Source organism: Eucyclogobius newberryi, unplaced genomic scaffold, assembly GCF_026437365.1.
Source record: "Eucyclogobius newberryi isolate DKJ021-1_F unplaced genomic scaffold, fEucNew1.0.hap1 SCAF_9, whole genome shotgun sequence".
Classification (NCBI taxonomy): Eukaryota; Metazoa; Chordata; class Actinopteri; order Gobiiformes; family Gobiidae; genus Eucyclogobius; species Eucyclogobius newberryi.
In genome coordinates, this window is record NW_027316532.1 from 36,396,751 (window position 1) to 36,423,250 (window position 26,500).

Below are 26,500 nucleotides of genomic sequence, written 5' to 3' on the forward strand. Positions count from 1 at the left end.
TGCTTTACAGTGCTGCCCGTCTAATAATACCTACATGAATGGGTGCTTTGACGACAATGTCAGACTGAATTCAAGCTATGCCAGCCCTAAGCCAAATCACATGCGGGAATTTTTTTGTCTTGGAAAAGTGTGAAGTTCGTGAAATAATAGCATGCGAAAAACAGGATAACTATGATTGAAATACTAAAATTGGATGTTGCCAGCAGGATCTCAAGTTTGCAACTGACTGTTATTATGGCTTTACATAAAGTCATTGAAAATGCAGTGACGGAGAACATTTTATATTTCTAAAAAACAAACTGTTGCCCATAACCTTTAACTTTACTTTCCTTTAAATCCCATTAACGTCCAATGAAACAACGGTCGTCTGGTTGTAGTCACCCTCTCAAACAAGAAAGAGGGAGTTTACCTACACACTCTTTCTGGCCCGTAGGATTTATTGGACAGGATCGCGCGTAACTTGAAATGGGGATGAGAGAGGGAAGGACATTCAATACATTCTCGTAGCCGGATTCGAACTCACAACCCACACAAACCATTTTCAATTTACAACATCGTTCCAATCTAGACGTTTTTTTGCTTTCGTCAACGTTGCCTTTCTTTGTTACACCTGCATTTCAGTCGTAGTGTTGTTCATTTGACATTGTTTACACGTCGCCTTCACTGTTCATAGTATGTAATTAGGTACGGGCGGGGTGGGAAGTTCGCGACAGGTTACAGTGGCTTGTGTCTCTGCATCGGGCTCTTTACTCAGCTGTCCTTGAGGAGCAGAATGTGCCGCTGGATGAGGCTCCCGGGGGACGGCGGTATGCTAACAGCGCTACTGCACGTTCTGCTGGGTTATGTGTTGTGATAACATAGGCTTTGCGCGGAGACACACGCTGCATAATGAACAGTCCGGCGCTCTCACTGCGGCTCACTTTTTACACATGACACACAAACGAGGCGGGTTGTCGTGTGGCGTAGTCTTTTATGGTTGTGTTTCGCAAATTGCTCCATAACGTAACGTACTACACATAAAGCCGTCTTTCCTTCATTACGTGCCGTTCCTCGGTGGAATAAGAGCAGGGCCGTATTTTGCTTGAGTTTTGAATGTTTGTGTGGATGAAAAGCAATACTGAATGTGTATTAGCAGTACAATTAAAGAGTTGAAATTCAATGGTTAATAGTCTACAGAGCAGATGTTTTTAAAGACTCATTAAAGGTGCTCTATGTAACTTTTCTCATAGCGTTTGTCCCCATGCAGATGTTATTGCTTTGTCTGAAATGTTCCACTGTATGACCTCAGGATATCTTTTTAGTATTTTTACAATTGCTGGTGTTTTTTTTCTAAATGTACCTTGAAAACAGGGGCATTTTTCCCAAGAACGGGGTCACGCCCTCTTCACAGATCTGACCTGTTACTACCTCCTTGTGGAGAAACAATAACATACCTACACAGTGCACCTTTAAAAGGGTATCCAAAAAATGGGTCTCAATTACGGAACCAAGTCAGAAAACACTAGGAACTATTCTTTATTTCACACACCAATATAGAAACGTTAAAATATTAGATGGTACATTACAATAATAATACGTATGACACCCCTTTACAGTGTTGTATGGTTTGTTTTGTTACCTTCTCAAAGTCCAATGCAAATAAGCCACAGAAAACGGGCCCGTACAGTGAACATGAAGCACCAGAGGCGTCTCATGCTTGGTTTCTCACCTGAGGCCACACTGACTGCATGTCTACAGCAGCATCAGTATTCTGGTGCTCTGCTCTCCACCCCCCCTCTACCTCCACCTCCGAGCCCACTTCCATCACTCCACTGTCTCAATGCTCCTGCGGCTCCGCTCCTTCACAGCCAAAACAGGATCCAGTGCCAGTTATTAAACCACCGCTGCTGGGTATTCATGTACTGTGGCCTTTCCCCCTTTTCGTATTGTCAGCCATATTAGCTTATTGTTTTTTTGCCGTATTTTGCCCCTATGACTCTTATATTGGCGTCCGTTCTTAGCATTACTCCGGAGCCTTGATTTTGTCCTGGTTGAGCCCAATTCAGTTTTGATGTGTACCTGATGTGTACCTGGTTTGGTCTTGCAGCACATGAAAAGGCAGCTGGGGCCACCTTGTATCTGTGTTGTTGTTGTTTCTTTCCATTCTGACACTTTTATAGTCCAATTTTAGCGTAGTGTCATTGTCGTTCATGCGAAGCAATTGTTGCAAAATGTCTTTACGTCTGTGATCTCTCAGCGGTGTCTTATTTAAAACCCTCTAGTCTAGTGTGCAGCCGGCTTTGGTTGTAAAGAAATATATATTTATGAAAAGCTAAATCGCAAACCAATATCTTATTCTGTGAAGCCTTAGCGTTTTTGAAGGATGCAAAATAAGTGGTAGAGGACACAAAGGAAGTTCAATTAAAAGTGTAGTAGTAGTAGTAGTAGTAGTAGTAGTAGTAGTAGTAGTAGTAGTAGTAGTAGTAGTAGTAGTAGTAGTAGTAGTAGGGTTAGGGTTAGGGTAACCCTAACCCTAGATGTAGATGTAGATGTAGATGTAGATGTATAATTTGATTCATTCTTCCACCATTGTTCAGATCTTGTCTATTGCGTCTCCTGTGAATTGCCCCAATGAAGGATATCATGATCCAGCCCTCTCTGCCCCACCCCCCATGTGTGTGTGTGTGTGTGTGTGTGTGTGTGTGTGTCACCGTAGGGGGCTGATGGGAGCGTGCTCAAGTGTGGAGGACTCATCATGGCTTATTAGGAGCATGCAGGGGGCCATCAAGTCACAGATAAAGATGGAGCTATCAGATACAAGACTCAGACGTGGTTAAAGTCTAAAAGCAAATATGTGTTGGAGCAATTAAAACAAAGAAGTTTTGTGTCAAGTAATTTTCAAAAAGGAAGCTTAAAAGAGGCAGATTCAAATGTCAAAAGCTTCTAGAAGTGAAAAAGCAATCAAAGAGACAGAGGTGATTCACTTTCATTCAAAGCAAAGCTACAAGGAAGAACAAAGTCAGCGAAAGTTCACTTCTGCTTTGTTTATTTAGATCCACTGTGAATTATTTGGCGTTCATTGAGCAAAGGGTTGGATTGGTCTGATGTGACTTCAGAACAGATATCCACATACTAATGTATTTTCTGTACTTAATTCTGTATATTTCATGCTACAAATCAACCAATGTTTTTTTTTTTTGGTCACTTCGCCTTAGTCTTCTGCTGTCATTTACACAAACTTGTGGCGAGAGGTTCTGGTCCGGATGGACTGTAGCCTCCTGCCTGAGGGGAGTGGCCTCCTACCTGAGGGGAGTGGCCTCCTATCTGAGGGGAGTGGCCTCCTGCCTGAGGGGAGTGGCCTCCTGCCTGAGGGGAGTGGCTCAAATAGTCCATGTCCAGGGTGACAAGGGTCGATTGTGATCCGACCTGCTCGTCCCAGAGCCCTGGATATGTGCAGGTCCTGCAGAGATGGGAGTCTGCAGCCGATCACCTTCTCAGCAGAGGCACAACGCTCTGTAGTCTCTGTTTGTCTCTGGCTGAATCACCAATATTGGCCCATGTTGGCTCTTGAAAGCCACTGAAAAACCCAAATATCGTCCATATAGATAAACAGTATTTCTATATCTCTTCATGTCGTTCTCCTTTCTACACATTATCTTCTATGCAATTTCCTTTTTATATTGCCACTTGTGCAAATAATCTGGCCATTTGTGTAAAGTGTTCTGCACATATTCCTTTTCCAGAGTTTCTTGAAGAAACTTGTTTGTTCAGGCTTGGTAATGGCATAATGGTTCCACAGTCACTGCCTTAGACCTGTGGTGTAACTGTCTGAATTCACAATCCACAATAAAGTAAACAACTTTATTGTGGATTGGTATAAATGGCTCATAATGTGTGTGTGAGAGAGTGAATGATGTTGCCTTTCGTATTGTCATGTGCGCATGTCCTGTAAACTGTAAATGGAAGGAAATGAATGACAATTAATGATATTGTAGAATCACATCAGGCTTTCCAATCTTTGTTTTATTTTTCTCAATGGTTACTGCTTTTTACTTGTGTAGCATATCGAGCTAGATAAGAATTTGAATCTAGACTAGACATTTGTCATGATTAATTCAGCCCATATTCTGCTTGCCTTGAATGAATGTGCAGTTAATATTTAATCATCTGTTCTTTTTCACATGATTGTGACATAGTTATGAATCCAGTTGTGGTGCATGTGTGTGTGTGTGTGTGTGTGTGTGTGTATGTGTGTGTGTGTGTGTGTGTGCGTGCGGTTGTGTGTGTCTGTGTGTGTGAGGTGAACTCGAGAGCACAAGAACAGAGTGAAAGAGGGCGTAATCTCACTCTGTGTAAAGAGTGTTGTTAATAGTATTCCTAAGTCATTGGAAACACAAAACAAAGAGACAGATAAATAGTGGGATTTGGTCGGAGACTGGAGCGGAGCCGTTCTGGTGGCACCATATGTGTGTGAGCGTGTGGGGGCAGCGCCGTCTGACACACTTTGTGAATGTGCTGCTCTGTGTAAATACAGGCTGCTCCACTTGCCCACTTGCATTCAGTGCAGTGGAGGAAATGAGGCTGCTTTATATCCAATACTTTATATTCACACGGCCATCAGTCGACTATTAGTTAAGTAGTAGTAGTGAGTATTTTTGTCTTCAGTCCAGATACAGAGCAGACTTGCCTGGAAAGTCAAGAATGATATTTCGGTATTTTTATAAAGATCAATATTGGTCTGGTCACCGTTTTCTCTGCAGGTTCAGATGGGTGTGATTGACAGGTGGATAATCAGGGACATGCATGGTCCATCTATATTAAAACTAAAATGTCTGCTTATGAGGAAAAAAGAAAAGAGTAAATTATCACAGGGGCCAAAAAACATCACACCTTTCTGCTGAATCAATGAGATCAGAGTTCATTTGTTGTAACTGATTTTGTTCTAAATTATAGCTTACCAATAAACTTGTTTGTTTCACATGCTTCATGTAAATAAACTATTCTGATAGCACGGTTCTGATTGAGTTTGACTCAAGGCGTGAAGGAGGGTCTGGTGACCAGACTCACTCTACACAAAGTGTTTATTCTGGATTCCAGGCAAGGTTTAGACTTCCTTATGAACATTGCCAGTTGTAATATTTTACAATTAAAATACACTTTTGCAGTGATGAAGAAAAGGTTGGTCAAATGAAAGCGTCTCGTCCAAGGACACAACAAGCCAATACTGCACCAGCTGGAATATACATTATAACAGTTATAAGTTGTGTATTTGAGTTATTTTTAGTCCTGCCATACAGACACATACTCTTCATCCTTAAAAGAAAAACGGGAACTCTAGAGACGCAGATCTCAAGTTGTTTAGTCTCTTTACTGGGCAATGATGTCTTGGTGGACCATGTTTTATATTCGTGTGTATTAGAAAGGAGAAAGCATAATGTCATCTTCAGATTTGGGGGTCTGACCTGCCTTTTACTGTTAAACTGTTTACTATTTGGTCTTGTCAGTTTACTTTCAGCACAGATACATGGACAAATCAAGGAGTTACTATTTACAGTCCTGGTAAATTCCCTGTACGTTAGTGTCGCACACAGACACCTTTTTATCTACGTTCATCAAATGATTACAATCCAGCACACACTTAATCAAGGAAGAAACAAGAAAGAAAAAAGCACATCTGAACAACCGTGTTTTTCACTATTTAGATGTAAATGTTAGTTTAACGTGACAGACAGGAAAGTCTTATTCTTTCTAATCAACAGTGCAACTAATAAACTAGAACAAATAGTGCAGAAGCATCTGTTATCTGTTTTATTCTTTGATTCGACTCCTTAAAGACATGCATTTTTTTGCATTTTTAAATTATGTATTAATTATAAGCAGCAGCCTGGGCTTTTGGCATCAGATGTAGTTGGACTTTTTAGTATTGGCTCAATCAATGAGGGTGATACAAGATTACAAGGAAAATTGCAGAATTATAACAAAATATTGAAGTTTTTTCCCTTTCTTCTAACTTGTTTAGTCCTTATGCTGTTCCAAAGCCTGGATAAATGCTGTCATAAAGGGTACAATTTTAAGATAAACAATTCTCCCACACTTAGAGCTGAGCTGAGTTGAATCGCGGTGACGATCCCAGAAGAGGAAAAAAGCCAAAGGGGAAGTAAGTCAGTCAGTGCAGGTTCAAATACCTGGTTGTTACTTCTTTAAACGGACTATTTAACTCACAGCCTTTGTGTCATACTGCTGCCCTGCGCGATAGAGTGAAGGAAACATGATGTAAGAGTAGCCCAGCGTGGTGCCCATGTGAGAAGTTAATTAGAGCTGAGGCCAGTGATCTCCACCTCCTGACCCTACTGCAGCTCCTGTCTCCTCCTCTGTCTTTCACAGCCCTAACCCCGGTAATGAGCTTATTCCACACCATACATTATATCTGCAGCTGCCTCGGCCACTTAAGCTTCGCCTATTTTTCCACAAAGACATCTTCATTCATTGCTGTCTCCAATTAGATGATGCTCCTGCCATGTGTCCTTTTCCCCCTGAGGACCCCGGGAGCAGCTCGTAAAACAGGCTACCTCCCCCAAAAGGAAATACAAGAGTTGTGTTTTCTGAGGCAGAGCAGCTGAAGCCCGGTCCATCCTGTAAAACACTGGCCAAAAAGAATACAGATTTAGAAATACAACTTGTTTTATAATTCCATTTATAAAACTATATTCATCAACTCACATTGCAACTTACAAAGGCATATAAGGGCCACTTATAGATGAAGGGAAAATATAGGCTAGCATATTTTTAGACACATAAATCTGCCATTAAAAAGTGGGAAATTTCTTACTAAAAAGTAGTAAGAAAAAGTGACAGATTTGTGTGTTTTTATCAAAAAATATATGCTATCCTCTTTTCTCCCCTTCATCTACAAGTCCAAGTATTTTGCTATGAGTTTGTAATTGTCATTGAATTTTATATTATTATTATTTTTTATCATTTCTTTTTTTTAATAGTTTTTTTTTTTTAATGTATACTACTTGTATATTTGTTGCCATATATTTTAAAAATAACTAAAATGCAGAAGATCAATACCATAGTATGATCTATGCAAAATGTGAATTGGGTATATACTTTATAGTAAAAATTGCTACAAAAAGAGCTGATCAAAAATAGACATAGTTATAGCGATAGACATTTCATATTTGTCTAATAATTAATACATTTAATGACACATTTAAACATTTCTGTTGGATTGACATTATCAATACTCAAGTTTTTTTTTAAATTTCTTTTCAATGTCGCCCCCCCTAAGCAAGAAGTAAATAAATAATAAAAATAATAATAATATGATTACTCCCTAAGTCAATTTTCTCTCTTGAATTTCTATTATTAGGCGAGAAAATGTGCGAGAATAAGTTATTTCTTGTATGAAATGGGGTTTGACAGTGCATGTGTGTGTGTTTGGTGCCAGTGTGCCACATTAGCCTTGCAGTCCCAGGTAATGATCTCATCTCCCGCCAGTGACTGGGAGCACACAAAGAAAATGACACACACGCTGTGTAAGAGGGAGAGATGGGGAGCACAGATTGGTATTGTAATGGTACTCTAATGGGCTACCTGACAAGTGCTTTTTCTTAATGCCAGCCCAAGCCCCCTCCTCTCTCTCTCTCGCTTGCTCTCCCTGCCCCAAACCATCCCGTCTTCTTCATGTCTTCCTCTTTCTCTCTCCACAGAAGCCTTTCCTGTCTTTGAGGAGCTCTGATATGGACGCGGCGTGTGAAAAAGTGCAGGTATGTCTGTCTCTTATAGCAAACATAGTGTTCAAAGGCTAATGGCTGCGTGACTTCTGGAACCATTGGAATGTGGTTATATACTTCCCTGTGAATTACAGTTATCTGATTCCAATCCCTGTACTTGGTACTTCCAAGCTACAGACATAACACTTGTAATTAGTCATTGTATCAAATATAAAGTATTGCGAGGATATCTTGTGCCAGACGAGAAAAGAGTACCGTGAGTTCTATTCCCGACTCCGACAATATACCGCATGTCCTCCCTTGTCTCTCATCCCCCATTTCACTCTGTCCTGTCAATAAAGCCTACAGGCCACAACATTAAGAAACCAATGCAATGTGCAATAAGACTCCGAACTCTCCTAACTGAAAGCTGAAAATAACAGTTTATATTTACCTTATTCCACTTTTGCCTCTTTTTGCTTCGAATCATGTTCAATGTTCATGTTAAATGTTCATGTTCAATGTTCATGTTAAATGTTCATGTTCAATGTTCATGTTCAATGTTCATGTTAAATGTTCATGTTAAATGTTCATGTTCAATGTTCATGTTCAATGTTCATGTTCATGTTCAATGTTCATGTTCAATGTTCATGTTCAATGTTCATGTTAAATGTTCATGTTCAATGTTCATGTTCAATGTTCATGTTCAATGTTCATGTTCAATGTTCATGTTCAATGTTCATGTTAAATGTTCATGTTCAATGTTCATGTTCAATGTTCATGTTAAATGTTCATGTTCAATGTTCATGTTCAATGTTCATGTTCAATGTTCATGTTCAATGTTCATGTTCAATGTTCATGTTAAATGTTCATGTTAAATGTTCATGTTAAATGTTCATGTTCAATGTTCATGTTCAATGTTCATGTTCAATGTTCATGTTCAATGTTCATGTTCAATGTTCATGTTCAATGTTCATGTTAAATGTTCATGTTCAATGTTCATGTTAAATGTTCATGTTCAATGTTCATGTTCAATGTTCATGTTCAATGTTCATGTTAAATGTTCATGTTCAATGTTCATGTTCAATGTTCATGTTAAATGTTCATGTTCAATGTTCATGTTAAATGTTCATGTTCAATGTTCATGTTAAATGTTCATGTTAAATGTTCATGTTCAATGTTCATGTTCAATGTTCATGTTCAATGTTCATGTTAAATGTTCATGTTCAATGTTCATGTTAAATGTTCATGTTCAATGTTCATGTTCAATGTTCATGTTCAATGTTCATGTTCAATGTTCATGTTAAATGTTCATGTTCAATGTTCATGTTCAATGTTCATGTTCAATGTTCATGTTCAATGTTCATGTTCAATGTTCATGTTAAATGTTCATGTTAAATGTTCATGTTAAATGTTCATGTTAAATGTTCATGTTCAATGTTCATGTTCAATGTTCATGTTCAATGTTCATGTTCAATGTTCATGTTCAATGTTCATGTTCAATGTTCATGTTAAATGTTCATGTTCAATGTTCATGTTCATGTTCAATGTTCATGTTCAATGTTCATGTTCAATGTTCATGTTAAATGTTCATGTTAAATGTTCATGTTAAATGTTCATGTTCAATGTTCATGTTCAATGTTCATGTTCAATGTTCATGTTCAATGTTCATGTTCAATGTTCATGTTCAATGTTCATGTTAAATGTTCATGTTCAATGTTCATGTTAAATGTTCATGTTCAATGTTCATGTTCAATGTTCATGTTAAATGTTCATGTTAAATGTTCATGTTCAATGTTCATGTTCAATGTTCATGTTCAATGTTCATGTTCAATGTTCATGTTCAATGTTCATGTTCAATGTTCATGTTAAATGTTCATGTTCAATGTTCATGTTAAATGTTCATGTTCAATGTTCATGTTCAATGTTCATGTTCAATGTTCATGTTAAATGTTCATGTTAAATGTTCATGTTCAATGTTCATGTTCAATGTTCATGTTCAATGTTCATGTTAAATGTTCATGTTCAATGTTCATGTTAAATGTTCATGTTAAATGTTCATGTTCAATGTTCATGTTCAATGTTCATGTTCAATGTTCATGTTAAATGTTCATGTTAAATGTTCATGTTCAATGTTCATGTTCAATGTTCATGTTCAATGTTCATGTTAAATGTTCATGTTCAATGTTCATGTTCAATGTTCATGTTCAATGTTCATGTTCAATGTTCATGTTAAATGTTCATGTTAAATGTTCATGTTAAATGTTCATGTTCAATGTTCATGTTCAATGTTCATGTTAAATGTTCATGTTCAATGTTCATGTTCAATGTTCATGTTAAATGTTCATGTTAAATGTTCATGTTCAATGTTCATGTTCAATGTTCATGTTCAATGTTCATGTTCAATGTTCATGTTCAATGTTCATGTTAAATGTTCATGTTCAATGTTCATGTTCAATGTTCATGTTCAATGTTCATGTTAAATGTTCATGTTAAATGTTCATGTTAAATGTTCATGTTCAATGTTCATGTTCAATGTTCATGTTCAATGTTCATGTTAAATGTTCATGTTCATGTTCAATGTTCATGTTCAATGTTCATGTTAAATGTTCATGTTCAATGTTCATGTTCAATGTTCATGTTCAATGTTCATGTTCAATGTTCATGTTAAATGTTCATGTTAAATGTTCATGTTAAATGTTCATGTTCAATGTTCATGTTCAATGTTCATGTTAAATGTTCATGTTCAATGTTCATGTTCAATGTTCATGTTAAATGTTCATGTTAAATGTTCATGTTCAATGTTCATGTTCAATGTTCATGTTCAATGTTCATGTTCAATGTTCATGTTCAATGTTCATGTTAAATGTTCATGTTCAATATTCATGTTAAATGTTCATGTTCAATGTTCATGTTAAATGTTCATGTTCAATGTTCATGTTAAATGTTCATGTTCAATGTTCATGTTCAATGTTCATGTTCAATGTTCATGTGCACCAAGTCAACACTGCACCGATTCTCTGAATGTCTTGAAAACAGCTTTATAGTCTGTGTAGAACTTAGAGATCGGCAGCTCTGTGTAAAATGATACAAGCAAAACAACAATGGCCGCCCCAGGTCAACGTCTGGAATAAGGTTAATATAACTTCTGTATCTAACCACTGAAGCTGGCAGTGGACACGGTGAGTCCAGCAGAGAGCAGAGGTGTGTGTGTGTGTGTGTCTGTGTGTGTGTGTGTGTGTGTCTGTGTGTGTGTCTGTGTGTGTGTGTGTGTGTGTGTCTGTGTGTGTGTCTGTGACTGTCTGTGTGTGTGTGTGTGTGTGTGTGTCTGTGTGTGTGTGTGTGTGTGTGTGTGTGTGTCTGTGTGTGTGTGTGTGTCTGTGTGTGTCTGTGTGTGTGTGTGTGTGTGTGTGTGTGACTGTGACTGTCTGTGTGTGTGTGTGTGTGTGTGTGTGTGTGTGTCTGTGTGTGTGTGTGTGTGTCTGTGTGTGTGTGTGTCTGTGTGTGTCTGTGTGTGTGTGTGTGTGTGTGTGTGACTGTGTGTGTGTGTGTGTGTGTCTGTGTGTGTGTGTGTGTGTGTGTGTGTCTGTGTGTGTGTGTGTGTGTGTGTGTCTGTGTGTGTTTGTGTGTGTCTCTGTGTGTGTGTGTGTGTGTGTCTGTGTGTGTCTGTGTGTGTGTGTCTGTGTGTGTGTGTGTGTGTCTGTGTGTGTGTGTGTGTGTGTGTGTGTCTGTGTGTGTGTGTGTGTGTGTGTGTGTGTGTGTGACTGTGTGTGTGTGTGTGTGTCTGTGTGTCTGTGTGTGTGTGTGTGTGTGTGTCTGTGTGTGTGTGTGTGTCTGTGTGTGACTGTCTGTGTGTGTGTGTGTGTGTGTGTGTGTGTGTGTCTGTGTGTGTGTGTGTGTGTCTGTGTGTGTGTGTGTCTGTGTGTGTCTGTGTGTGTGTGTGTGTGTGTGTGTGACTGTGTGTGTGTGTGTGTGTGTCTGTGTGTGTGTGTGTGTGTGTGTGTGTGTCTGTGTGTGTGTGTGTGTGTGTGTGTGTGTCTGTGTGTGTTTGTGTGTGTCTCTGTGTGTGTGTGTGTGTGTGTCTGTGTGTGTCTGTGTGTGTGTGTCTGTGTGTGTGTGTGTGTGTCTGTGTGTGTGTGTGTGTGTGTGTGTGTGTGTGTCTGTGTGTGTGTGTGTGTGTGTGTGACTGTGTGTGTGTGTGTGTGTCTGTGTGTCTGTGTGTGTGTGTGTGTGTGTCTGTGTGTGTGTGTGTGTGTGTCTGTGTGTGTGTGTGTGTCTGTGTGTGTTTGTGTGTGTCTCTGTGTGTGTGTGTGTCTGTGTGTGTCTGTGTGTGTGTGTGACTGTGTGTGTGTGTGTGTGTCTGTGTGTGTGTCTGTGTGTGTCTGTGTGTGTGTGTGTGACTGTGTGTGTGTGTGTGTGTGTGTCTGTGTGACTGTGTGTGTGTCTGTGTGACTGTGTGTGTGTCTGTGTGACTGTGTGTGTGTGTGTGTGTGTGTGTCTGTGTGTGTGTGTTTGTGTGTGTGTGTCTGTCACATGTGTGGACTGTGTGACACGTGCTCAGCATCTTTGTTGAATTACACTAACTACAGGGATAACGACAAGGTCAATGGCCAGTGGTCAGTGGCAGATCAATCTCACACAGTCAGGAATAATCATATGACCAGCAGTGAAATGAAGATGTTTTCTCCGTGGTACCTAATGGCGCCTCCGAAATTACAGCTCTTGGGGAGTTAATCTCAGTATTTTTAATTTTTTTTTTATGTCCAAAAACATTAAACCAAAAACAGTGAACGTGAGGAATGTACAAATTGCAGTACCTGTAGTTGCATTTTACTCTTGGTTTTGACAGAAGGTGTCAGAGAAATTCTCTGGGTGATATATTCGGTTCCAGTATCAGTATCAGACACAATTTGTGCTCATGGGTCATTCCACTGCACATCAGATCCACCTTTTTGAACACACATGAGTAAAAATGGAGATAGAGGAGCAGATTTTTTTTAACTAGATTAAGCATTTGTCTTGTTTACACAATCATGTAAACACACATTTTGTATCCCAGATAATTACATTCTCCCATAATGTTAAAAAGTTAATTTGTGATCTTTAATATAACATAAGATAGATTCGTGGCCCTTGCTACGGATCTGAGAAACTAAAAATTGGTATCGGCAAATATCGGTAATCGGCCACAGCAGCAAGACTCATCCCTACAGAGAATACTGCAGTGCCTCACATTTTTACGGGCGGTGGACAAAACATTTTGCCGACCCGCTACATACTTCACTAAATCGTATGTGCGCCCCAGAAGACATGGTTTCCTGCAGTGTATATCTTTATGCGTCATTGTGATATTTTTGTGGAGAAAACATTATGAAAATCTGTTGATGTGCAGTGCAATAGCTCATGCTTGGGCACCTCCCATTTCCTTTCTTATAAATGGTCTTTCATCAAATCATTGCCTGGTGTTTGCGATGAACCAAACACACTTGAACAAGGTGGGAAAGGCACATTAGTCGCACAACTGCCCAAGTTACACAATGCTGAAAAATAGCTGGTTTGCGTGTTTTTGTGACGTGAAAACAAATGATGCGGCGTGTGTGAAATTACCCAGTCAAGCTTTGGGTCTGAGGTCTCCCTGTCAGTTGTGCAACAGTTGTGTGCTGCACCTGCCAGGCTTTGTGAAGATTTGTAGCTCTGAGCTGCCTCTCTGCCCCAAAGAAGCTCACTGTATGAAGCTCTTATGCCCCACTCTCTATGTCTCTATTTATACCAACTGAGATGTGCAATGAGCCGCGGGGCAGCACTCACTCACACACACACACTCACACACACACACACACACACACACACACACACACACTCACACACACACTCACACACACTCACACACACACACACACTCACACACACACACACACACACTCACACACACACACACACACTCGCACACACACACACACTCACACACACACACACACACTCACACACACACTCACAAACACACACACACACACACACTCACACACACACACACTCACACACACACACACTCACACACACACACACTCACACACACACACACACACACACTCACACACACACACACTCGCACACACACACACACTCACACACACACACACACACTCACACACACACTCACACACACACACACACACACACTCACACACAGACACACTCACACACACACACACTCACACACACACTCACACACACACACACTCGCACACACACACACACACACTCACACACACACACACACACTCGCACACACACACACACTCACACACACACACTCACACACACACACACTCACACACACACACACACACACACTCACACACACACACACCCGCACACACACACACACTCACACACACACACACACACTCACACACACACTCACACACACACACACACACACACACACACACACACACTCACACACACACACTCACACACACACTCACACACACACACACTCGCACACACACACACACTCACACACACACACACACTCACACTCACACACACACACACTCTCACACACACACACTCACACACACACACACAAACACACACTCACACACACACACACTCGCACACACACACACACACTCACACACACACACACACACACTCACACACACACACACACACACACACACTCACACACACACTCACACACACACACACACTCACACACACACTCACACACACACACACACTCACACACACACTCACACACACACACACACACACACTCACACACACACACACACTCACACACACACACACACACTCACACTCACACACACACACACTCACACACTCACACACACACACACTCGCACACACACACACACTCACACACACACACACACACTCACACACACACACACACACACACACTCACACACACACTCACACACACACACACACACACACACACTCACACACACACACACACACTCACACACACACACACAGGTGGAGGTGTGTGCTTTTCATCAACAGTGAGTCTGACCGTATGAACTAGTGTAATGTGGTCAGCTGTAGCGTGGTCAGCGTGGTCAGCTGTAGCGTGGTCAGCGTGGTCAGCTGTAGCGTGGTCAGCTGTAGCGTGGTCAGCGTGGTCAGCTGTAGCGTGGTCAGCGTAGTCAGCTGTAGCGTGGTCAGCTGTAGCGTGGTCAGCGTGGTCAGCTGTAGCGTGGTCAGCGTAGTCAGCTGTAGCGTGGTCAGCGTAGTCAGCTGTAGCGTGGTCAGGCCTTGTGCTGCACTCGCTCCTGCTGTGTCCTTCGAGCTGCTGTTTGGCTGCACTGCATCAGATACAAATGCTATTCTTTTACACCAATTATGATTTTTATGTTGTAGTCCTTATTGTTAAAATGGACTTAGGTTAGAACTTGTGTTCTGTGGAAACGATTCAAGCTATGACTCATCTTCTTTGTCCAATTCAGACATTACATTTCTGTCTTGTCATAATAACTTAGTATGGACGCTTTCCCTTCCTGTGTGTGCAATTTTCATCTCCCAACTGCCTCTTTTTAATGGCTGTTGTGTCTTTGGGAAAGACACTTCACTCTGTTTGTCTCCAATGTGTGCATTCATTGATGAACTTACTAATGAGAACGAGTGATTCCTTGATGTAGAGGACTTTGAGTGCCCATAAGTGGTAGACACACTATCAATAAAGGATTTTTTTGAACATTTGTATACGTGTGATGTCCTTTTATAGGCTCTACACAAAGTACAATGTAAAACAGCTGCAGTTCATCCAGAACGCTGCTGCTCGGGTCCTGACTAGAACCAGGAAGTATGATCACATTAGTCCTGTTCTCAGGTCTCTGCACTGCCCCCTGTGGCTCAGAGAAGAGACTTTAAAGCAGCTCTGCTTGTGTATAAGTCTCTCCATGGCCTAGCACCAAAGTACATCTTGGATATGTTAGTGCCATATGAACCATCTCGGACTCTGAGGACCTCAGGGACCGGCCTCCTGCTGGTGCCAGAGTCAGGACTAAACATGGACCGGCCTCCTGCTGGTGCCAGAGTCAGGACTAAACATGGACCGGCCTCCTGCTGGTGCCAGAGTCATGGACCGGCCTCCTGCTGGTGCCAGAGTCAGGACTAAACATGGACCGGCCTCCTGCTGGTGCCAGAGTCAGGACTAAACATGGACCGTCCTCCTGCAGGTGCCCAGAGTCAGGACTAAACATGGAGCGGCCTCCTGCTGGTGCCAGAGTCAGGACTAAACATGGACCGTCCTCCTGCTGGTGCCAGAGTCAGGACTAAACATGGACCGTCCTCCTGCTGGTGCCAGAGTCAGGACTAAACATGGAGCGGCCTCCTGCTGGTGCCAGAGTCAGGACTAAACATGGACCGGCCTCCTGCTGGTGCCAGAGTCAGGACTAAACATGGACCGGCCTCCTGCTGGTGCCCAGAGTCAGGACTAAACATGGACCGGCCTCCTGCTGGTGCCCAGAGTCAGGACTAAACATGGACCGGCCTCCTGCTGGTGCCAGAGTCAGGACTAAACATGGAGCGGCCTCCTGCTGGTGCCAGAGTCAGGACTAAACATGGACCGGCCTCCTGCTGGTGCCAGAGTCAGGACTAAACATGGACCGTCCTCCTGCTGGTGCCAGAGTCAGGACTAAACATGGAGCGGCCTCCTGCTGGTGCCAGAGTCAGGACTAAACATGGACCGGCCTCCTGCTGGTGCCAGAGTCAGGACTAAACATGGACCGGCCTCCTGCTGGTGCCCAGAGTCAGGACTAAACATGGACCGGCCTCCTGCTGGTGCCCAGAGTCAGGACTAAACATGGACCGGCCTCCTGCTGGTGTCAGAGTCAGAACTAAACATGGACCGGCCTCCTGCTGGTGCCCAGAGTCAGGACTAAACATGGACCGGCCTCCTGCTGGTGCCCAGAGTCAGGACTAAACATGGACCGTCCTCCTGCAGGTGCCCAGAGTCAGGACTAAACATGGAGCGGCCTCCTGCTGGTGCCAGAGTCAGGACTAAACATGGACCGGCCTCCTGCTGGTGCCAGAGTCAGGACTAAACATGGGGAAACAGCTGTTCAGTCTTCCTGGAGATGTGAGACTGGCCTCTACTCTGAAAATGTTCAAATCCAGGCAAAAAATAGTTTTGTTTAGTTGTGCATATGACTGAGGATTTTATTTTTTATTTGAGGATTTTCTTCTCTTTCACATCTTTATCTGTTTTGTGATTTTAATGTCTTTTTTCCTGTCGTGTGAAGCACTTTGAATTGCCTTGTTTACGAATTGTGCTCTACAAATAAACTTGCCTTGCCTACGATCCATTTGCCTTTGTGATCATTAGTGTGAACAGCTATTGGAAAAACTGCAGACAAGCGGCTTTGGAATTATAAATGTTCATCGTTCTCGTTGCTGCCAATATGCAGTTTTTCCTGGACAAAAGCCTGTGTTATATGTTGTATCATTGTACACATTTTATTTTGTTGTTGTTTCCGTATCCATAATCAGATTTGATTGTTTATAGTATATTTATTTACATACTTCCGATAAAGATAACTGAGCAATGACTTTGGTTCCCACAGTTTTGATAATAGCAATATCACGTGACGTCATGTGTATTTCAAACGATAATCTTGTACATTCTGCTCACAAGAATACAACTAATTTGATAATACGGTTTAGTTATTGATGCCCAAATAACTTTACCCATCTTTGTGGGACTGCTCTCCTCGTGCTGGCCTCAGTCCTGGATAAATGATGCAGCCAATCTCAGTTTACAACCACAATATCGTAACAGCTCATTCAGAACACATTTATGCATTCACTGCTGCATTGTATTAAACCTGGCCATTTCCCATCCAATTTCTTTTTACATTCGAGTGCTCTACCTTTTTGACGACCCCATGTTTTGTATGAACAGTGTGAAACTGCGCACGCTGCAAAATGCTGGGTTGGAAAATGCATATGAGGTTCTCCAGTGCTCATTCTGCTGAGACAAAGTAATAAAACACACTTCCCTTATTGCGCCTTTATAGCCAAATTCTAAATTACATTTTAATAACAGATTTTCTCCAGTCTTTCCAAATGTGTTTCCTAATATATTTGCAGAATCCGTTGGCTATAGGCTGGAGACATAATACAGTGTAGTGTGTCCATTAGTTCACCGTTAACCTTTATCATTTTGAGAGGATTTCTGCCCCGTTTGTCCTATATGGGCTAAAGAGGCGTCGTGGGAGACAGGGAAAGTTGGAGTACTCTTGTGTAACTGACGTGGTTAAATATAGATGAAGACAACATCCAAAGCGAAACAGATCAGAATGCATTATTTACTAAAGAGACGAAGCCGAGACTTGCTTTACCTCCTTTGACCTCTGTCCCTGATTGACTTTACACGACATTCTCAACCTGATGTTCAACACGCCTAATTTGTCCACATCTTCTAGAGGTCAAAACTTTTTTTATTTTTTTTATTTTGGTGGTTCTTTGTTACACAGACATCCTAAAAAAAAAAAAACTTCCGGCGGATTTTTACATTTAAACTGAAACTGTTTCTGCTGAGTATAAACAACTTTGTAAAATTGAAACGTTTTAGTTTTGGCCTCTGCTGTCTGATGTTCTTTTGTTGTCAGTGATAACAAATTACGAATTACGCCGCGTTAATCTGTGGATTGACAAGGAAGAAAGACTGACTGACTGTTGACGGGATGTGGAACTTCTCTCTGGATTCCAAACTGTTTCCAGTCTTGTTGATTGCACGCTATATGCTGTTAATGAGCCGTTTTTTTCATTCTTGCTGTAGCGATCAGGCCGTTTTTGACTCAGTGCAGCGCCGAACGTTACTCCTTTAGTGCAGATAAACTTATTTTTCTCTCTTATTTTTCGATTTTTCGATTAGCACGCTTTGTAATCCCAACGACAACTGACGCACGCCGCTGCACACACATGACACGCACGGGGGAGGCGGGACATGCGGCAGATAAACCAATGAGAGCTGCGCACGGAGCTGAGCTGTGGCGAATCACAGCCTGCCAGACCGCGTGCTGTGCTGCTGTCTGTGTCTACTGGTTGTTGTATGAACCGGTCTTCTCACATTTTGTGGTTTTACCGGGTATGAGTCACACCCAGTTTAGTCCTGATGTAGACCTGGTTTGGTCCTGGTCTGGCTTAGTCAAGGTCAAAACCAGTTTACTTCTAGGTTTAGCCCCAATTTTGTGTGCATGTCTGAGCCTAAGAATCACTGGCCTTTATACTCCAGCACATCTGAAACGTTCATATTGGCACAAGATTGGATGTTCCTGCAGCGAAGCCCTTACGTAAATTCAATAGCAGGTACAGATCTTGCAAAATGTTCACCTTTTTGTCTGAATGCTTTGAAGCTGACAGGGAGCAGTTATCTTAATTGATCTCACGACATCAAGCGCCCAGCCACGTGGACCCGCTGAGGTGTGTGTTCTTATGGAGACATTTGGAAATTAGCTGCTGACTCATGCCACTGTTCAGCACACGACCGCGCACGACCGCACACGACCGCACACCCTGTACTTCTATAGGAGACACAGAAATAATTAACAAATGTGATGGGCACAATTAAAGTAGCGTTAATGTCTTATTGACAATTTGTGGGTTGAAAAAGAAAAAGAATCAATCACGTCCTAATGTGTCTGCTAATACTGTCACCTCCAGTAGGACCATGTTAATCCTTTCCCACTAATAAGCCCCTTTAATTACTGTGCAGGCACAAATTATGTTCCCATTATGATGCATAAACATATTTGCAATGTTTCCAAATGAGATTAACCTATTTGTGTGTTTTTAGACAGACGGACATTATTTTCTCGAATCACATCCTCCCACTGTATCAGGACCACGACAAGCGGCAGGTGAAAATGTGGCTTAGGCTGGACAAATCCTCATTAGAAGGAACTCTTTGGAGACGGCGTGCATGTCTTCTTGTTTTTCTCATTGTTTTATTAATTCACACAGATTGTTGTTCGAGTCAGGGACTGTATTATATTTTGTGAGAGGATAATAATGTAGACGGCCAGACTAGCTTTAGAATATCTGATCTTGTATAATGGGATGGGAGATTAAACAGGTATTTGTCATTTCTACTCTACATTTTTAACGGCACTGATGAATAAAAATCACTTTCTGTCTGGTCTGAGGGGTTATTTTTTAGCATGTTTTTAGTAGCTTCTACTGGTAGTTTTTTGCTCCAGTACTTGTACTTTTTCTTAAGTACCAATATTGAGTACTTCCTCCACCACATTATCTGTAAGACTTGTAGAGTATATTTTTCTGATGTAAAATCTGAGGTGATAGTGTTATCTGGAGCAGAAAGTGCCCTCCGTTCAGATTGACAGCTGGCTGCATGTATAAAACATGTTGATAGCATATGATAATATATGATGGATGCTCCCAGAGGAAAATTGATAAGAGCAGAAACATGTGACATTTAAACAGAGCTGAAGGGCTCACCTCAGGGTGACATGCACAGGGCATATGCACCTGCAGCTCCTACATCTTCACAGGCCATTTCAGGAGCGCAACCACAACTTTATATGTGTATACTTGCTATTAATCTGCTTTTTCTGTGCTCTTTGGCAATGGTGACATTTGTAAAATGGTAATAATTAAGTATACTTTAACATATTAATGAGCGTTACTTATAGGTTTAGCAGTAATAAGTAGGAGAGTACAATTATAATTATAATTGTCAACGATATGTTGGGGTCTTTTTAACTGAGAAGTCTACAGCCGATCCTTTGTAGTTTGGAACAGAGCTGAGTCTTTGTCAGAAAACATTTTTATGTAAGTCTGTAATGTTTATGTTCAAGGAATTGAAAGACTTTTATATATATATTTTAATAAAGCACAATAAAATCGAATTGAATATTGCTATTTATCAATATGAGGACAAACTTTCTGAAACCTTTTTTTTGGTCATATTATTCAGTCCTATAATAAGTCATTGTTAACTTTAATAGTCAGTTTATAAATACCTTAATAATACATTCATAACAATAAGCTATTCACAAAAGCAATGTGTGCTAATAAAAGCCTTACTCTAACCCTATCCACACGGCTACCAACCATTAGCCCAAACCCTATTACACATTTATATGGACATATTGACCATTAAAGATATATATACCCTGCATATTGTGGCTTTTCATGAGAAAGTATTGTGGCCAAAATGTTGTGCATGGGGTAATAAAACTGTGCAAATTAAACCATACTCAGCTCTATGTATAATTTGGATGAGGATACGTCCTAAGCCCTCTAAAAGCAGAAAGCAGCACTACATCCATCTCTTTCCCTCACTGGTTTGAGCTGATCGAGTGCACAGATGGTTCACTATGTGAACATTTGGATGATCAAATTCACCTCTAGACATATTGATGCATCTTTGGAGGAAACATTTCATTTATACATGCCAATCAATATTATTATAATATCAATGATAAATGATAGAGTAAAGCAAATACAAATAGTCTGTTCAACTAATATAGTGAGGAAAATAAGTATTTGAACACCCTGCGATTTTGCAAGTCCTCCCACTTAGAAATTATGGAGGGGTCTGAAATTTTCATCTTATGTGTATTTCAACTGAAAATCCGGAAATCACATTGTATGATGTTTAAATCATTTATTTGCACGTTATTGCTACAAATAATTATTTGAACACCTGAAAATCAGCAAGACTTCCTGCTTTCAAATGCCTGTTAGTCTGCCTTTAAAAAGTCCACCTCTACTCCACTTATTAATCTCAATTACCGTACTTTTTGGGATATATAGTGCTCCTGAAGAAAAGCTGCGCACGCAATGTTTACAGAGAAAAAATAACCTGTCCATATACGGGCCGCTCCTGACAATAAGCCGCAGGTGCCCACATTGTAACATGAAATATCTACACATGAATAAACGCGGTAGTGATGCGTCTTTTTAACCCGAGGTCCGCTGCACTGCAGTAATAATTAGACTCATTTCTAAGTGAATAGGAGTTGGATTGTAAAAAACACTGCATTTTGAAGCTTTACAAACACATCCTGTCCTTATTGTCCCCTCTGTCCTTGATGACTCTGTGTGAGCTGATTCACCTGTGTCTGTGTTTTCACATCTGGATCATCTGCTCCTGAGCTCATACTTATTGAGTGAGTGTTACATTGTAACATGAGATGTTTACACAGAAATATGGTCCAGGGCAATGATGCTTTTGACCCGTGACCGTGAGTCTGGCCAGTCTCATTTCAATGTGGCAGGTTCTGCAGGTCGTACATCGCATGTATATATATATATATATATATATATATATATATATATATATATATATATATATATATATATATATATATATATATATATATATATGTGTGTGTGTGTGTGTGTGTGTGTGTGCGCTCCGCGTGTGTCTTTGTATTCGTCTACATTCACTTTTGAAGCTTGGACAGAGCTTCCACTGACGTCTTCTTCTACAGCGTGTCAAACTCTTGCGCTTCTGCTTTCGATTGCCCCCTGGTGGCCGTTTGCCAGAAAAAACTCTGTACATTAGACACACTGTTATAATGATTGGTTCAAAGTGTGGGGGAAAAGTAGCGGCTTGGTAGAAAAGTACGGTAGTAGCACCTGTTTGAGCTCTTTAGCTGCATTAAGACACCTGTCCACCCCACAATCAGTCAGACACCAACTACTACCATGGGCAAGGCCAAAGAGCTGTCAAGCGACACCAGAGACTAAATTGTAGATCCCCACAGAGCTGGAAAGAGCTACGGGCAATTGGCAAGCAGCTTGGTGAAAAAAGATCAACTGTTGGAGCAATTGTTACAAAATGGAAGAGGCTAAAGTCAGTCTTTCTCAGACTGGGGCTGCATGAAAGATCTCACCTTGTGGAGCATTAATGATGATAAGAAATGTGAGGAATCAGCCCAGAGCTACACAGAAGGAGCTGGTCAATTACCTGAAGAGAGCTGGGACCACAGTTTCAAAGGTTACTAGCGGTAGTACATATGGTATTACCTAGTAACCTTTGAAACTGCCAGGGACATTCAACTTTATTTTCCCAAGGCCTCTGGGGCAGAGGGGCCCAACGCGCCACTACTGTAACACCATTTTTGGCCGCACAAAACCCCAACACTGTTTCAGTAAATACAGTAAAATAACTACTGATTATCTCTTTTACTAACATCGCTTTGCAAAACTGCCCATCCAATACTGAACCAGAAGTAAACTAGAACTAAACTAGATCAACCAGGACTAGAATAACTGAATAACTGAACCAGGACTAGAATAAAAACAGGTCAGAATTAAACAAGGACTAAACCATGACCAAAGCAGGTCTGAACTAGTGCTAAACCAGAAATAAACCAGCAAACAAGATTTTGATTTTATCTTTTCAATATTTGGAAGATCGGTCGTGCTTTGGGGGGCCTCTCTGCTCAGGGGACAGGAGGACTGCACTGGTGAGAATGAACGGGGCCGTGCATTGCAAGATTTTGGGTAACAACCTCCTTCCCTCAGTCAGAGCATTTGAGATGGGCCCTGAAGCACACGGCCCTGAAACCTGGAGTGTGGTGGAGTGGGCCAAATCCCTGCTGCAGGGTGTGCAGACCTGGTCAAGAACTACACGGACTGTTTGGCGTCTGTAATTGTAAACACAGGCTTCAGGTGTCGAAACACTTACTGGTATATGCAGCAATAACATACAAATAAGTTATTTAAAAATCATATCGTTTTTTTTTTCTTTTTCCTTTTTTTCCCTTCAGATTTTCAGATTTGTCTTTCGCAGTGGAAATGCACCTACGATGAACATTCAGACCTCTCCATGATTTTTAAGTGGCAGAACTTGCAAAATCGCAGCGTGTTCAAATACTTACTTTCCTCACTGTAGATTATTGTAGGGACGGGACAAAATCTTCTGCCACAAGAACTCGCAAAATAAAATTGCAACAGGATTATTAACGCATGGAAAATATTCTTGTGTGATCTTCTCCAATGTGTTTACATTTGGTTCTGACAAATCTGATAATGAAATATTTTAAAAAGTGCCTCATCTCATGAGAATTGTGTCTTGTCCCGACCTTGAACGCTGCTAATAAAGTAGAGCCAACAAAAAAACTTGGTTTGTCCTGCTTTGACTTTCTTCTTTTCTTAAAACTCATTTGAATCATGAATAACAGTCAGTTGATAAAAGACACTATAGCGTAGACTGTTGACAGATATACAATTAGTATGTCCTGATTTAATTCTGATTTTGTCCTAGTTCTTATTTAGTCAAGTCAATTATGGCTTAGTTTAGTCCTTTGAAAGTTCCAATTATTTTCTGAGAGTTTAACCACCATCGCTCCAAGACAAGTACAAAGGGCAGAAATGGCGGCGCAGTGTATTAGTTATCTCAGTTACTGTGCGTGTTTGGACAAATGTTTCAAATGAGTTCAGAGAAATGCTTTAGCTTTGTTCTTCAAAACATTGGAAAGCAACGTGAAAATTAAACAATTAATAAGGAAACGTTCCCAATGAAAACCTGCCCTTCACACACATTTGAGCCTGTTAGTGTCGGGGCTCTTGACCGGTCAGCTCATAATCCTCTAAAATTAGTAGTACTATAATGAATTGATGGAGTACCCCTCTCTACTGTACTTAGGATGAAGCACAGAGACTGGGAGATGTGCCTTTTGTTCGCTGTAACGAGTTTGACCCATTTTTCTGATAAAACACATCCTTTCATTTCTCAGTCTGTTTTCTCTCAGTCTTTTCCCTCTGCTTCTGCCACATTTCTGTCTCTATCTCAGCTCATTCTCGCTGCATATGTGTGAATCAGACTTGTCCTAATCCTATGAGCAGCATTTTGTGTGAACAATGACCTTCCTATTTCCACTGAAGATGGAATCGTCCTGGACATTCCCATGGATTATCCCGGCGCAAAGGACTTATATCCTGCATTTCCTCCAATAACCTTTCCATAGAGTCGATGTATATAACTTTAAGAGCAGCAATTTCACGTCAGCTTTAACAATATATGTAGGGTTAGAATTAAGTGCATTCATTCATTCATTTTGTGTCGCTTGTTCCTGTTCGGCGTCGCGGGCGACTGGAGCCTATCCCAGTGACTTTGGGCCTTAGAATTAAGTGTAAAGGGATATAAAGTTGAATATATTCCTCATTAATCATACAATGTTCTCGATCAAGTATGTATATTTTTTAAATCATGTTCCTCATATCAAAGTTGGTCTATCAAGATGTACATTAGCACTTTCAAAATGTAACGCAAAACATACTCTTCCTTTTGAACGTTAGATTCCCATGTGATTTTCTGGATGTGCCACATAACGGCAGGTGAAGGGCAAAGAGCGCTCGCCTCTGGAGTTATCTGCTCAGCCAAGCTCAGACAGACAGAGACAGGGAGGAAAGGAGTGGGAGACACAGATAGGGACGACACCCTGCGATGCTGAGGTGTGGGAGGAAGATGGTAAAGGACTGTCGAGACACTGAGAGTAAACTACTGCTCGACTCGGATGGAAGAGGTAGGTTACGTTGAGAACCAAGAAAACTTTTCATATGAATGTGGATATGTTAAAAGTGCACTATGCAACTTTTCTGCTTCTCCGTGCAGATGTTCTCTTGTCGCATTCATTTATCAGTATTGCATTTATTCTAGGTGTTTTCTTTGCCTGGAAATACCTTAAAAAACACAAATTCTTACTGAGGACATGGTAAACTTTCCACAAATCTGACCTGTAAGTTTACCCGATAGCATCACCTGCTTGTCTCCATGGATATAGAGGTTTAATGCCATATTATGTACCATTCCAGCCATAGCAGTGCCATCTCTATGGAGACAAGCAGGTGGCGGACTCTCCACCAGGAAAGTTACATAATGGAGCCTTAAAAGCAAAAATAAATGCAAGAAGAGGAAAAGATTGTGTGACCAAGACCAAACTGAATGCTGGGAATCCATGTCTCCAAAACGACAGCAGTGTAGGTAAAGCTACACACGCACATCCATTTATTAGCCTCAAGCTAAGATGTCAAAGCGGCTCGTGCTAACCAAAGCGGGTGGTCATGATGATATGCCTGATTGATAGAAGATGAACAACATTCATTTACAGTTGAAATTGCATTATTTTTTTTTAGGATGACACAATTAAATGCTTTCCTTGCATCACTTAGTGAGAAAAAAGCTCTTTAGGGTCTGTGCTCCAGACATAATGCATTTGAACCCACCTCGTTTGAACAGCAGAGCTCTGAAGAATAATTTCTTTGAGTGCAGTCACTCTAAAGTCTAAAAGTCGGTTATTAACCTCCCTGTCTTCTCCTCAAATCTACAGGCGCAGAGATAGAGAGGGGGTCAAACAGGTTTGGAAAAATAGCTTTGAAAGAAAAGTTAAAGAGAGAAGGGCTCAATCATAACCCATAAAAAATGTCTCACTTAGACAAAAGGTGTATTCAGAGACTTGGGCACAAGGCTTTTCTTATTGTGCAGTGGAGTTTGCGGTGTATTCTGTGGTTCCCACTCACACCCTCACAAACAGCGCTGTGGCCCGGTGACGTCATCAGTGCTATTTTACATGTCACACTCAAGTGCTAACGCTGTAGTGGAGGGTGCCAAAATGTGGCCCCAATTCTACTTTATGCAAACGTGCTTCAGATGGAACTAAAAAAAAGTACTAGGAACTGAAAATGGTTCCTACAATGCAAGAACACTATATGTACAGTATTCATCCATCCATCCATCCATTTTCTACCGCTTTTTCCCTTTTGGGGTCGCAGGTGACTGGAGCCTATCCCAGTGA

At 41.1% G+C, this 26,500-nt stretch overlaps 1 protein-coding gene across 1 annotated transcript in view; it reads left to right on the forward strand.

The window, feature by feature from the left end:
* The window catches only part of dab1a (DAB adaptor protein 1a), a 283,501-nt gene that overhangs the window by 129,668 nt on the left and 127,333 nt on the right, over positions 1–26,500 (forward strand). Inside the window, exon 2 of the mRNA XM_072439262.1 lies at positions 7,695–7,751. The gene's annotated coding sequence lies outside the window, so the exon portion shown is untranslated. The remainder of the gene's footprint in view (positions 1–7,694; positions 7,752–26,500) is intronic.